Source organism: Ruditapes philippinarum, unplaced genomic scaffold (genome assembly GCF_026571515.1).
Source record: "Ruditapes philippinarum isolate M1 unplaced genomic scaffold, ASM2657151v2 ctg3247_1_1_1_1, whole genome shotgun sequence".
NCBI classification, from domain to species: domain Eukaryota; kingdom Metazoa; phylum Mollusca; class Bivalvia; order Venerida; family Veneridae; genus Ruditapes; species Ruditapes philippinarum.
The window spans coordinates 98,811-112,283 of NW_026863213.1; positions in this window are offsets into that span (position 1 = coordinate 98,811).

Consider the following 13,473-nt stretch of genomic DNA (forward strand, 5'->3'; position numbering starts at 1 on the left):
TTTTAAAGATTGATTTTATTGGAATATTTTGGATTATCTGGGTGCATGTAGCTTTAAGTCGCAATATCAACTGAATTATTAAAGTGTTGATAATTTCATATTATCATTCAACTAGGTGATTCTCTTGTCTGAATATTTTGGTATAAATAACTGTTTTAAATATCATTTTCACAATCCTATGAAAATAGGCCAATTAAATTTCAACACGTATGAACTTATTTTTTGATAAAGCCTATTACAAATTCTGTTTAGGCATCGATACATATATCACGTAACTGTTATGAAACACAACTTGTTAAACGTTTTGGTTCTGATGACTTTTTATACTTCCTTTTTCTTTCATTTCGCATAATTTAATGCCTAAAATAACTGAAATAAGGAACATATGTTTCTTGATAAGAACCCGACAACTGCTAGAATTTATGAGCTTGTGCCTCTTCAACAGCAAGTAGTTGCCAGTATACTTAAAACATTTTTAGTTCTCTTAATTATATCTATTTACCATTAAAATAGTTGTTCCCGAACCTTGACGATATTTCTTATCACCTATATGTTACTTTCCGACGTCTTTTGATGTGTTTTCAAGACTATGACCCCAACAACTGCAAGTTATATGCAAGTACAATGTATATGCTAATGATATCCCTCGAACGACTATATTATTGGTGCCTTATTTATATTAAAGTATATAAAGTGATTGTTTTACAATGGGTCGAAAATTTGATTGTTTCTTCATAAAGGAACTAACAAGGGCTAAAACGAGTGACGCGTGCGCAACAGTATCACTTACTTTTCATTGAACGTCGTTTTCTATAATTTTATTCAAGTCCTTTTGTAGCAGCGAATTAATAGATATTTTGATCATTTAATCTTGGGCAGAATTCTAGCACAGGTTTACACGTTATAAGTATAACTGTTACTGATCAATTGTGCGTATATAAATAACAAGAGGAACATGATGGCCCTGAAATCGCTCACCTGAATATAGAAACTCTCCATGACAAGATACAAAAAAACAGCGGACATAAAATTTAAATCTTAAACTAAAATCAAAAGGTTCATATTTGTATCTGAAATAGTGCATTTTTTAAAACACTACTAGTTGCAATTGCTAAGGGGAAAACAGTTCCAAAAAGATGTGTACATATAAGGAAAATCAATAACTCCCTTGGGGCCAATTTTGACCACAGGGCTTTTATTTCAACAAACAAGGTAGCCACTCACTAGAAGATGTTTCATGCTTCATATCTAAGCTCTAGCTTTTTGGCTTTTTAAAAGAAGATTTTTTAGTTTTTTTACTATATACATATAAGGAAAATCAATGACCCCAAGGGCGGGGCTAATTTTGACCCCAGGACTTTTATTTGAACAAACTTGGTAGACAGAAGATGTTTCATGCTTTATATCTAAGCCCTAGTTCTTTGGGTTTTTAAAACAAGATTTTTTAAAGTTTTTTTATTATATACATATAAGGAAAATTAATGACCCCCGGGTGGGGCCAATTTTGACCCCAGGGCCTTCATTTGAACAAACTTGGTAGACTCTCACTAGAAGATATTTTATGCTTTATATCTAAGCTCTAGCTATTTGTGTTTTTAAAGAAGGTTTTATAAGTTCTTATAATATGCAATGTACATAGAAGGAAAATCAATGACCCCCCGGGGGCGGTGCCAGTTTTGACCCCAGGCTTTTATTTGAACAAACTTGGTAAACACACATAAGAAAATGTTTCATGCTTAATATCTAAGCTGTAGCTATTTGGATTTTTTAAAAGTAGATTTTTTAACAGTTTTACTACAGTATATACATATAAGCAAAATAAACGACCCCCCCCCCCCCCGGGCGTGCCAATTTTGACCCCAGAGCTTTTATTTAACCAAACTTGGTAAAAACTCACTAGAAGATGCTTCATGCTTAATAGCTTAGCTCTAGCTCTTTGGGCTCTTTTGACATGGCAATCAGAGTTCTGCATGGAAATAAATTCTTTGAACAATTTTCTAGGTTACCACCCAAGGAACATTCCTGTATAGATTGGAGAAATTAGCTCAGTGGTTTATGAAAAGTAAAGGTTTACGGACGTACGGACGCCAGGCGAATTGTGATAACAAAATCTCACCTTGTTACTTTGTGAGACGGACGCGGGAACACGTACTTACATAATTGCAACACTTGGTCCCACTTTTAACAAAATTTCTGAATATTTACCTAAATGATTTTACCCCAAAAAGATTAGCTTTAAATAAGGACCAAACAACGTTTTTTTTTTTTTTTGTTATCTACAAATATCGTCATGAAACTTATCATTATATGATATGAAGTTCTTTCCATGAAATTTATGTTTAATTAAATTGGCCTTCAGATTTTAATAGATTAATGAAATGTTGTCTGTGCAGTAATGACCTTTTGTGATAATATTTTATAAAGCAAAAAACCTGAAAATAAAACTTCCGGATGTAACTGTATACATATTATTATGCATGCATTCTTTGCTGTCGTTTTAAACAAACCTGTTTGTCAAACTCGTACAATTTGGGAAATTGAAACTATCACGTCATGTAAAATGAATCATCGGGTATTTCATTCATAACAAAAATAGCCAAGACGAAATTTTAAAACTACGAAATTTAAAAACTAGTTTCGTAAATTTTCTTATTTTTCAGATCCGGGTTATTTTGATCAAATATATATGTCATTTATAAAAACAACAGCTCTGCTTTTTTCATATTTATAGTATATACATATCAATTTTCTTTTTGAAAAAAATATTTAGCACATATATAAAAACTGATTAAGTAAACATGACAAATCCATACAGAATGATTGAAGCAGAATAATAAGGTAATATTACACATTACAAAAAGTTATATTTTCCTTGAGAAAAAAACATTTCATCATTTATGGAAAAGATTTTTTTTTCAAATCGAAGAAAGAGCAATAAATATCTGTTAAAGAATAACAACTCAATTTTTGTGAAAACACTGCTTTATTTATTTTCAAAATAATGTCAAAATTCCTTGTAAAAGCTGCAAAACTTTTAATGTAGAAATTAGCGTGTCATTCCTTGACTCAAGTAACATTTCTTTATGAAGCAGTTGCCAAACTGAATAAAGGATTGATTTTATCAGCAAACTTTATCATAATGGTCTGAAAAGAAATGTATTTAAAGAAATGTTGCACTAAAATGTGCATGATAATTAGCTATATTATGTTACCATATATTTCAAGGTTGGTATTTACAATTATACATCCTTGTAATATGCCAACAATTATTCACGTTTTCCAAATTTTGAAATATTTCACTTTACCTAAAAAGGATATTGAAGATCAGTCATATTAATTATTTGTATCTTATCATTTAAACAAATTCTGTATCAAATTAATTTAAAGGCAAACTGTGCCTCAGAAATCCTTATGTTTTAGTTCTTAAGAAATGCCAAACATGCGTTTAATAATGTTTGTATCATAGTTTGGGGACCTTTCTGTTGAAAATGTGTCAGAGTTAAATCGTATACATATACATGCACAGTGCGTAAACTGGAGTGCAGGTATTAGTTACCCTCACTACAAAGCATGCCCATTGATTGGTTCATTTTGTCTGGGGTTTACATATTGTGACGACAGAGAAAGGGATAGCGATAGAAATATCATATTCAGATAGTCGTTCATTGGTTACTTTTTTTCTGGGGTTTCATATTGTGACATCAGGGAACGTGTTTTTATTTTTGACTATGATATAAAAGAGAGAAAGAACATCAAAACACTCGGCAATCAAATTTACGCCACCAGGTGCTCTTTCTATTACTAATCGAATGAAGGGGATACGACAATATCATCTTTAACTTTGTTTAATATTTCCTGTTTCATAAAATATCAATGTAAATCAATTCATTTAAATGATTTTGTAGAATTATTCATGTTAACCACAATAAAGGTACAATATTACTGATTTATATTATGAAATCATTAAGTTCAAAACGCAAACTAGCGAAGTTAAATTCGTGAACTGCAAAGTTCATTCATTTAATATGTTGGAATCTCAAACTCATGAAGATGAAATCGTGAGTCGAATTGAAGTCGAATTGATGAATTCATGACGTGAAAATGTCTCTACTGGTCTTTCGTAAATTGAACGATATAATTTATCACATTTTTACATGATGTCTCAAGGTCGGATGGCGTCCTACTTAAGCGTTTTACTGCAGTTTCGATAAACATTTGATATTGCAGGGTACCCAATAACCCACGTTACGTGTAATTTATCTTTAGAAAATTGTTTTAATTTAAAAGGATTGGGATTCGCTGTAATGCATTTTCGTTCGTTTGTGAGTCATAGGGTGTCCATAAAAAGGAAACTATGCATAATCTCGAGATCTACAAGTTTGATTCTTTCTATCATATGTTTTTTCATCTATTAATTTAGTGATTAAATCATTTTAAGTATTCTTTATCTATATGATAAAATGATGATGATTTTTTTACAATATATTATGTTCCTGAAGATATTTTATATGCGTATTTATATATATAAACAAAGTGACCCAAGGCGAGTCATATTTGACCCTGGGTGCATGATTTATATGATCATTATTGAGGACAACAATATGACCCAAATGCCAAAACTGAAAGCTCTCTGTAGTTTCTGTGAAAAAGTTTTTATAGCCAGTTTCCTATACAAGTCAATGCAAAATAAGTAAGCACCGACTTTGGCCATTATTAACGACGAACGTTATTTTTGTAACTTTTGTAGAAGAACATACGATGATGGTGTAGGCCAAATAGATCTACATGTATCTATGTACAAGTCATTGAAGTTTCTAATTTATGTTTCCTATAAAATTTAATGTTAACTAAATAACCCCTGGGGCGAGGCAAATTTTGACCTTGTGGCCATTGGTTACAAAATTTTAGTAGAGAAGCAAAATATTATGTTATATGCTAAATATCCAAGCTCTAACCATTGCAGTTTCTGAGTAAAAATAAAGATTTTCAAAATGTGCTTCCCATAAAATATATATTGAAATAAGCTTTACTTGCCAAACTGCATTAAGTAATAAAAAGAGCATCGAAACACGAGGCTATCTGATTTGTACGAGGGGGCGTAGCCCCCGAATATTCATCAGATTACCGAGTGTTTTTATGTTCTTTCTCTTTTGTATCAAAGTCAAACATAAAAACACGTTCCCTGTTGTCACAATATAAAAAACCCTGGAAAAAGGTACCAATGAACGAGCATCTGAATATGATATTTTTGTCGCTTTCCCTTTCTCTTCCGTCACAATATGTTAACCCCAGCAAAATGAGCCAATCAATGGACATGCTCTGGAGTGCGGGTAACTAATACCTGCACTCCAGTTAACACACTGTGCATGTATATGTATACGATTTAACTCTGACACATTTTCAACAGAAAGGTCCCCAAACTATGATACAAATTAGCGTTACCATTACGGTATTTTGAAAAAGTAATGTATTAAATATAAGCATTATTTTGTAACGTGTTATAAGTACTAAAGTTAAATGTTAAATGTTCAAGTTAACAAAGTGTCAATCTGCTACCAACATAAAACATTGTAGCACTTGATATACATCCAATTCTTTTTTTTTACATGTTTATGGACAAAACTTATGCATCATTTGTGGGAATTTGAGACAATTTAAAAACTACCATACTTGACAATACATATTGTGATTTAAGTATAAGTATCTTCGTTTGATTTTAAGAATTATAATCTAATTGTCTCAGAAGTTGAAACAGTTTGACTTTTATTGATGCTGATGGGATTATGAGAGTATTATTTTTGAAATTGAGAAATAAAGAGTTTATTTTGGATCGGAAATTGGGCCACTTGTGATATGAAAAACACTTTGTCATTTAGTCTTCAAGTATTCTGGAAAACTTTCATCAAGTTACAGATGTTAATGTTTATGACATCTCTGGCAAAAAACTAACCAAATCACCTTTTTTCATTACGCTCCACGCTATTCTTAGTCCGATTTGAGTGACGCTTTTCAATTATGAATAATTATTCAATAAATAATAATTATTCTTGAAAAATGGAGTAATGAACTGAATTTTTTCACACAAGTGACTGATATAGACCTCAATTAAATGAAACATTAACCTCAAAAAAATTATATCTAGTAACTTCATGTCAAATAAACCGCAGTGGGGACCCTTAAATACATGATTTTGCAAGCCGATGTAACAAATGTGACTCTTGGATGGGGTTAGTTTTGACCTCAGGGGAATGACTTATACACCCACTAGGTAATGCTACATAAAACAAGAAGGCCAAGATGGCCCTAGTTTTTGACCCAATGTGACCCATATTCGAACTTGACCTAGTAATCATCAGAACAAACTTTCAGACCAATTTCCAGGATATTTGGAACAAAACAGTAGCCACTAGAGTGTGAACAAAATTTTTCTATTTTTAGCTCCTGTGAGCTTCAACGATCCTGAAAGCTCACCATGAGCAAGCCCAGGTGTGCTAAAAAGCAACTTAGCTATCATTTCAATCACAAGTTTATGAATACATGATATCTTTTTTGCTTAACGAATTCAAGAAGACCTCTAATGTAAAGTCATTTTCCCGAGCGTTCATGGTCATCGTAATATTATCTTTTTGTAACGCAATCCAAATCTTCAGCTAACGATATCTGATACTGCTTGGTAAAAGATCTTAACAGAGAAATTCTTCTCTTCTTCTACAGTAATGGCTACGTTTATTTATGATAGGTTACAGCCATGTGTGGGGGTTAAAAAGTATACTGTGATATTGCCCAGGAAAAACTTATCAACAGTGACACAAAGGTGAAAAACCCTAACAACTTAAGCCCTTAAGACTTGAATACAATGATGTTTATACAGACAAAACTGTTGTGCAGAAGGTAAGAATGTAAGTCAGATTTAAGCAAGATAAAAGGATTATCTGTGATGTGATGTAACTAAGGATGGAACACTGATGCAGTCAGCGCTGACTTAAAACTGGGATTGCCATCGCTAACTTCATACCATGACAGTGTATTCTATTGTTTCTAAAATGTGTGTATGTGTAAAATCTGAAAAAGGGGAGAAGGGGATATGATTATTTATTCTTTGTCAGTTTTTGTTTGTTTGTTTGTTTTGTGTTGTGTGTGTGTGTGTGTAGGGGGGGGGGGTGGAGATTGTTTGACTTTGGAATTGGTTTATCGCAAATCGTCGGTATCCGAATGTTGGCTGATTTGTGCCATTCGTGTTTTCGCCCCTCAACTCTGCCAAGCGAAAAGTCGAAAATTAAACTAAAAAAGTTAAAATGGCGGGTGCAACAGAGACAAAGATAACATAAGCGATACAAAACTTTAACCTTACCAAACATTGATCGATTATTATATTACTAATCAGTCATGTGTCTCCCTTTATAAGTACCCAACTCTTTAAAGAAAACTTAATTGAAAATACGGATATAAAAAAACTTTGCTTAAACTGATAAGCGAAAACGGTTTTTTAGAGCGACCGAAATCAAAAGCACTCATATAAACTTATCAATAATTATGATCAAATAAACGATCTATTTGCATTTGCCGTTTCTGTTTTATCTCGGCTTAGTCAGGCAGTGACATGAACATTGATTATTGATAAGTCGAAGATAAGTCGACGAGTTTGTGTTGGCACGTTTATAAAAATCCAGTCCACACCGGTCACATCAGCGAGAAATTTGTAATCTTATATCTTGGGAAACAATGGATGTGAGCTTAAAATATGAAATAAATTATAATCTTTGAACTGTTAAACATGGATAAAAGTCATGTTAATGACATACCCTTGAAGGGAGGTAGAGAAAATATAGATATGGACAAATGTTTTGATGACAATACGTTTGAAGAAGGTGGGAAAAGGAAGATGTAGATAAATGTAATGTTGATAAGGAATTTCCAGAAACTAAAAACACATATAATCGCAAAGTTCATGATATATTTCTTGAGGAAGTAGGTGATAATACAGAAATTTATAAACATCATATTCCTGACACGCCGCCTAAAATGGCTGAGAATACATACATCGATAAATATCATGTTGATGAGACGTCCCTGGAAGAATGTGGTCAAAAAGCAAGTGTTCAAAAAGCAGACAAGGATATATGTATTGTTGAGATGCCCACGCGCGAAACCGGTGTGAAAAAGGACAACGATATATCTATTGTTGAGACGCCCACGGGGGAAACCGGTGAGAAAAAAGACAAGGAAATATGTAATGTTGATGAGACACCCATGTGGGAAACCTGTGAGAAAAGAGACAACGATATACGTATTGTTGAGGAGACAACCATTGGGGAAAGCGATGTGAAAAGAGAAAAGGATATACGTATTGTTGATGAGACACCAATGTGGGAAAGCGGTGAGAAAAGACATAAGGATACATGTAATGTTGATGAGACGCCTCTGGGGGAAACCGGAGAGATAAGAGACAAGGATATATGTATTGTTGATGAGACGCCCATGGGGGAAAGTGGTGTGAAAAGAGAAAAGGATATACGTATTGTTGATGAGACACCCATGGGGAAAAGTGGTGGGAAAAGAGACAAAGATATATGTGATGTCAATGAGATGCCCCTGGAGGAAAGTTCTAACATGCATAAATGTAATATTGATAAGATGCTAGAGGAAGAAAGTGGTGCAACTGCAGTCATGAATAAATGTAATGATCATGAGACACCCAAGGAAGAAAATGTTGACAAAGCAGACATAGATAAATGTTATGTTGGCACGTCCATGAAAGAAAAATGTGAAAAATCAGATATAGTTAAATGTACCGATATACCGCTTTCAGTGAGTGCTGAAAATGTACACATGGATCAATACAATATTGATGAGACAATCCTGAAACGAAGTGGTGAAAAAGCAGATATTAACAAATTCAACGTTGCTGAGATGCCCAAAGAAGAAAATGGTAAAGATGCAGACACATATAAAAGTAATGATTATGACATGCCCCAGGATAAAAGTTGTAAAGAAGCAGACCTAATTAAATGCAGTGAAGATAAGACGCCCATGCAAAAAAGTACTGTAAAAGCAAACATTGAAAAACGTTTTACTGATGAGGGTCCTCTTGAAGAATGTTTTGAAAAAGCAGACACAGATGACTGTTCTAATTATAAACTGACTCAGGAAGTTGGTGAAACTACTATTATATATACACGCCTTCTTGATAATACACTGTCTGAGAAAGAAAATGGAAACATACAACGTCGTGCTGATGAAGATATGAATAAATGGCTTGTTGGCGATACACAGCTTAAGGAAGTTGGTGCAGGAGGGATAACCAAAGAAACCGAAAGAAATATCTCAAAATGTGACCCTTGTCTTTTCGAGGACGCCGAGGTAGAGGCAACTACTTTCTGTACAGATTGTTCAGAGTATTTGTGTTTGAATTGTTCTCGAGAACATAGAAAGAACAAAAGTTCAAGGTATCATATGTTGTTAGATTTTGACGACATCATAAAGGATGCTGTGGTAATTGAGACATTAAAAAGTATGATGACCTGCCCTGACCATCCTGAAACCATGGTTACTTATAAATGCGAAGACCATGAACGGTTATTATGCGTTACTTGTTTGGCAGAGAATCATCGAAAATGTAACCATGTTAGTGAAATCTCAAACGCCAAAAAGCCTGGAAATGAAGACACGTGTACCCGTGTAAAAGAAACACTATGTCAACTACAAGAACGTATAACTGCTTTAAAACATACATCAGAAGAACATATAGCAAGTTTAAGATCACAATTAGCTGTGACACAATCTGAGCAACAGAGTTTTTTCAGCAGTATGCACGAAAAGCTGACTCAAGCAGAAAACAAACTTGAGTCACAAACTAAAATGCTTGTCAATGAAGAAATGAATAATTTAGAAAAAACTTTACATAAATGTAAAAACGCAGAGGCTGAAGAAATTGAATGTAGAAAAGTATTTGACTTTATTCTTAAATTTGGACATTCAAGAGAAATGAATGTTATTCCTGACCTTATATTAAAAAGAGTCAAGTGTATAAGTGAAACCATCGAGGAAGAACGAAGAAGAGACAGGAAAAGCCTGATTTTCGAAAGAAATATTGATGTAGACATAATGTCTAATATGGCAAACATATCAACAGTACCAGACGGACAGCATGAGCAGAAAAGAATAATCGCTGTTGTTAGTGCCTCCAGTGATGCCACGAAAGAATCAGCGAATGAGATGACAGCTTTATCGAACTCATTTATTGGAGATTGTACCCAACAGTTAAGCTTTTCAACCCACACTTATGATATACCGATGCAAATAAGACATCCAGACATCCCTGATAATAGAGGATTGTCGCATATACAATACTTGGATGATGAATCAAATCATACCATCCTCATGTCACGGAATATAGATCACATGGGAATTGCTTACAATGTTAGATGTCGAAGTGACTACGAACCCTGCAATATATATGCCATTGAATGCTTACCTGATGGACGAACTCTATTGATTGATAAAAACAATCAGAAATTGAAAGTTTTAGACAAGGCTTTTTCTGTTGCGACTTTAGTCAGTTTTTATTTCAAACCTATAGACCTTTGCCATGTCCGAAACACAACATTTGCAATAGCCTTTGAATATGATAAATCGATTGAAATGTATGATATTGACGGAAGATATGCCAGTAGAGTAGGAAAATTTCAAACGAAGCTCCATCCTATTTCTATTGCATGTTTTGGAAATAAAAAGAACATAGCAGTTCTTTTTAAAGATGAAGAAGGAGAATTCATCCAAATCAGAGATACGGATACAGGCCGAATAGACACAACATTATGCTTTGAAAGGGCGCCTGGTGTTCCTTTTATATTTGCAAACGATAAAATTAGACGTTTGTTGTGCATTGGAACAGATGAATTTTTTGTTTCGACAGATTGCAAGATTCATTGCTTCATTGGCAATTTGTGGCAAGATAGACATCGCATTCAAGAATCCTGGTCCTACAAAAACCGTACAAGCAGATCTCTTATCAATATTTCAGATTTAGCAGCAGACAGCGAAAGAAATATATATGTGTGTGGTCATGATTCGTACAATGTTCATCAGATTTCAAAAGACGATTTCAGTAACAATAGAATACTTCTCAGCAATATCCGAAAGCCAATATCACTTTCAGTTAACAGCAAGAAAGGTTTCGTCGTAGTTGGGGGTGCTTATGATGACTGCCTCCATGTTTATCACTTTTTATAATAACTTATACACAAAATGCACCTGATTTTGCAGCTTTAAAATAAATAGAGTATGAAACAACTTCTTTCTAGAGGCTTCTAGTTTAACGCAAGCAAAAAATGGATGCGGATGAATGGTGTAACATCGCATGCAGCTGTTCACTGCATACCTTGACAAGGGCCGAATAAAATACTACATTGAATAAAATACTACATTGACGAATGTTCATATCTGTGTAGTTGTGAAAAATTGTAGTTAAAGCTCGTTTTATACTTTGACAGGACGGGTACAGTCAAGTCAAAGCCGTAAAGGAGTATTTTTTGTTCAAAGTCCTTGCTAGAGTTGCGAGCCTTGGATAGTGACCTACAAAGAAATAATCACAAAGACATGTGATTCAATGATGAATATTAAAAGAGAAAAGGAGAATAACAATTTCTTTCAATCAAGTTATTTTTCCAATTTACATATAAATGTGTTGTGTAAAGAAATGAAATTATAATTTATAGACTAGATAAAGATAAGGCACAAATATATAACAAAACATAAAACCTTTTTTCCACAATTAAAATATTTACTTTTTTTTCATAATTTCATCATAAAAACAATACAATGTACACAGTAAAAAATACAAAACAAGTACTAATAATGAAAATATAAACGAAATAAGTTTTGAACGGGACAAAATAATATAACAAAACTTGTCATTCATGATCATATGTATGATACACATCCACTTTTGTAGTTGGGTTTTGTTTTAATGCAGTCATAAAAAACTTACAGCTTTTTGTATTTGGTTTTTTTTATTTAATCAAAATTATTTTTTTATATTTAGTTTTCATTATCAGCCTTTTATACTTGCGCTTTCATTGTTATAATACAGATTGGTCTACTTGGTTTTCAAAGTTATCATAAAAGTTGAAACAGATACAGCATTTTATACATGGTTTTAAATTTGAAATATTTACATTTGTTTCATTTTGTATTTAGTTTTCAATGTCATCATAATACATTTATAGTTTTGTGTATTTGGTTTTATAATTTTACAGATAAAAACATTAAGTGCTTTTTACATTTGGTTTTCCATGTCATTATAAATGTATAGCTTTAGGTATTTAGTTTTCAAATAATTCACTTAACATTGCAGCTTTTTGTGTCTAGTTTTCAAGCTATCCATAAAACATTTACTAGTATCACTTTTTTGTACTTGGTTTTTCAATGCAATCATAAAACAATTACTGATTGTTTTACTTGGTTTTCAATGTCACCATAAATAATTACCGATTTTTATACTTGGTTTTCAATGTAGTCATAACAATTACAGATTTTACACTTTCTTTTTAATTACACCATAAAACAATTACAGATTTTTATACTTCATTTTCATTGTAATCATAAAATAATTACTGATTTTTACACTTGGTTTTCAATGTCATCATAAAACAATTACAGATTTTATACTTTGTTTTCAATGTCACCATAAAATGATTACAGATTTTATACTTGCTTTTCAATGTCACCATAAAATAATTACAGATTTTTATGCTTTTCAATAAAACAATTTTAGCTTTCTTTTATACTTGGTTTTCAATTTCATCATATAATATAAAGCCGTTTTTACACAGTTTTTTTTTTCAGAATTCATTAAACACTGATAGGTGTTTTTTTCTTGTATTTAGTTCTTTTTTAATCTATTTTGTAAAAAAACATTGGTAGCCTTTTACAGTTATTTAGTTTTCAATGTAATAAATAAAACATTTTAGAGTACATTAAATTTTTAATGAATGTGATCAAATAAATATATGTGCCATCAACTAACAATGAACAAAAAATTAACATTAAAATTTCATTTCATATATCTATTTTGTTTGTTTGTTTCATTTTACGCCTTCCTTTTCCTAACAGTATTTCAGTCATATAGGCGGGTAGTTTCCTAACCATCGTTTCTGGAGAGTTACACCAGTACTAGACTACCTTCCTCCGTGCTAACCATATATCTATTTTAAGAAAGTAGCACAATATGATATTTTTAATGTATAACATTGAACAAATTCCTTAAATAGCACTTTATAATGCTGCAATGATCATTTAAACCTGTTATTACATAATGTGCTTGAGAATTCTCCGTATGTCATACTACCATAAGTGTCATACTACCATTAAAGCCAGACAAGAATTCTATTTTTTATGAATATGAAATATGTGATTTTGCACATTAATTTTATTAACTGAAAAATTACAGCAAAAGAAATCAAGTCATATAAC